Source organism: Oncorhynchus kisutch, linkage group LG17, assembly GCF_002021735.2.
Source record: "Oncorhynchus kisutch isolate 150728-3 linkage group LG17, Okis_V2, whole genome shotgun sequence".
Classification (NCBI taxonomy): Eukaryota; Metazoa; Chordata; class Actinopteri; order Salmoniformes; family Salmonidae; genus Oncorhynchus; species Oncorhynchus kisutch.
This window is the reverse complement of record NC_034190.2, coordinates 41977506-41980286: the sequence shown is the minus strand read 5'-3', so window position 1 is coordinate 41980286 and position 2781 is coordinate 41977506.

Sequence of the window (2781 nt, the reverse complement as noted above, 5' to 3'; positions counted from 1 at the left end):
GTCTACTGGAGCAGAGAGTTGATGGAGGGGAGAACTAGTCTGTGTGTGAGTGATCGAGCGAGCGAGGTGATAGATAGGTGAGGTGGTTTTGGCTGGGATGTGTGTGGTGGGGAAGTAGCTCCATGGGGGGGGGGGGGTTGAATCAGCAGGACAGATGGTCTCTCGTCTAATTGAGAAAGTGCTGGGCTCTGCATGGGGGCCCAGGAATGTGCATAGTTAAACTCCACTCCTCATTCGTTCTCATGAAGTGCTGATGCAAGGAAGGGGAGAGGAGAGAAACTGAGATAGGGACCGTATAATAGATTACACTATTACTTCTGCTGCCCTTTGCTATCCACGGCTCTTGGGGGGTTGTCAGACATCCCGTGTGCCCTAGAGGCACAGATTCACTCATGACTCATGGGTGCACACAATGAAGAATGGCCTGTAGAATGGGGGGAGAAAGCATCGGTATCGGTGAAGTAAAGAAAACTGCACCAAGCATGAAACAACAAGGATATACAGGTAACTGCCAAAATAAAGGAAACACCAACATAAAGTGTCTTAATAGGCCACGACCAGCCACTGGGGTGTGACTGACATCTGGTGGTTTATACAAAAACTACATTCAAGATAACTATTTCTGACCAAGCTGTGATGAGGTGAGGGTGAAGGAAAGGAGGCTCTGGTCAAAAGTAGTGCACTATAGGGAATAGGGCATAGCCGCGGGAAGATGTTTAGGGTCTGCTAATACAGGACTAGTAAAGGCCCAGTGCATTATAGGGAATAGGGCATAGCTGCGGGAAGATGTTTAGTGTCTGATAATACAGGACTAGCACTGCTTTTGTGAGACATTTACTTAAATAACTTTTTTCTCTTTCAGATTCTTCAGGGGATGCTGCAGTACCCTCAGCAGCCCTACTTCCCGCACCACACCATTAGTCATTGTGCTGTGCTTTGGGTTTTTAATTACTCTCTTGATTGGATTAGGGAGTTATACTATGCTAACAACTCCCCCACCTAATAGGGTATTATCGACAACAAGTATATTATCATATATCTGTGGCCTTGACTTTCACTTCAAAGTAGCCTTTTCCCGATGGATTATCTCTCGATGAATGCCTTTCACCTGTCCCATTGCATTCTTCTGGTAGGCTACTATCTACATTTGAGAGGTTCCTGTTAGAATGTTTTGTCACGTTCGTTTAGAGATGGATTGGACCGAGGTGCAGCGTGGTAGGCGTACATCTTTCTTTTATTTAAATGACACCGAAAAAACAACAAAATATAAAATGAACGTAACGCTACATGCAGTGCAGAAAGCAACTACACACAAACAAAATCCCACAACTAAAGGTGGAAAAAAGGCTGCCTAAGTATGATCCCCAATCAGAGACAACGATAGACAGCTGCCTCCGATTGGGAACCATACCCGGCCAACAAAGAAATAGAAAAACTAGAATGCCCACACAAATCACACCCTGACCTAACCAAATAGAGAAATAAAAAGGCTAAGTCAGGGCGTGACATGTTTCCTATCTTCTTCACTAAGGATGCCTATAATAAGTGAAGTTGAGTCTTTCGCTTTGGTGTGGCTGTTGGATTCCTGTTCTATAGTCACAGCATAGCATGGAGCGATGGGAAGTGAACTGTAGTGTTTTGGGGTTCAGCTCCCAGTCCCAGTACCCTGGCAGTGTACCCTCTATTTTACACCCAGCTGTGTAACTGTAATACGGGCTAGATGATTAGACCTCTGTGTACATCTCTCTCTCTCTCTCTGAGTATGTGTTGTATTTTGATTACACAATACCTGTCTTTATCCTCCTCTCTCTACCCCTCCTCCTTGACTTCCTCTGTTAACTGGAGCCCCATCTGTCAAATATTAATAGATAGAGATAAATGTTGGTGAATGTCATTGTTATAACTTTAATTCCCAAACCATTTTCCTCTCCACATTGTCAGGCTAAAGGGTGACATATTTAATATTTCATAAGCTCTTAAGTATCAGATATCTGACTCTCAAACCAACTTGATTAATCTGCCATATTTCTATAATCTCCTCCCCTGCATTGATACGCAGGACCATCACTCACTCTCTTAGATTAAATGGGAAAAGATCCAAATTGCCAGCTTGGAGAGCTCCCTTGGATAAAAATAAAACCCAATAAAATAGTAATGCCTATCCTTCAATAAAACAATAAAATAAAATGTCAACTATTCTTCCCTTCTTCAACACACACACACACAAGCAAAAGGACAGAGGCAAAAGCGCTGTCCAACTTGATGAAAAATGATGTCAGAGGAAACGTTGCCATGTAACCAGGGACAACTGAAACTGTGGATCTTACAGTAATAAACCCAGCTTAAACAAAGATGTCATGATGGACAACTTAATACTGGAAAATAATTAAATAAACGAGTCATAATACAATTGATATCCATGGACATATGGTTTATATGATGCTATGTGGATTATAGTTCATAACCCTTACTTATGTCTGCTGGAAGGGAGCTGGATTCTTATAAAGTTATTTCTGAGAGAGACTGAATATATTTTGATCTGAATACAAGTAGTTTTGTCACCTAATTATCCTAAGGTAATAACCAATATCTATTTAACTGATGCTTCATTTAATTTGTGTTGACTTTAAGGAGATGGACTAAAGGACAATCTGAGGAAGTTAAAAGGAACAGGGGCATTTAAGAGTTCTTAACCAACAACAGTGGAATTGAAAACTTAATTGGAAGTAACTGAAATACGTGGAGAGGTAAGACTGAGCAGAATCAATTCAGTTTTAACAG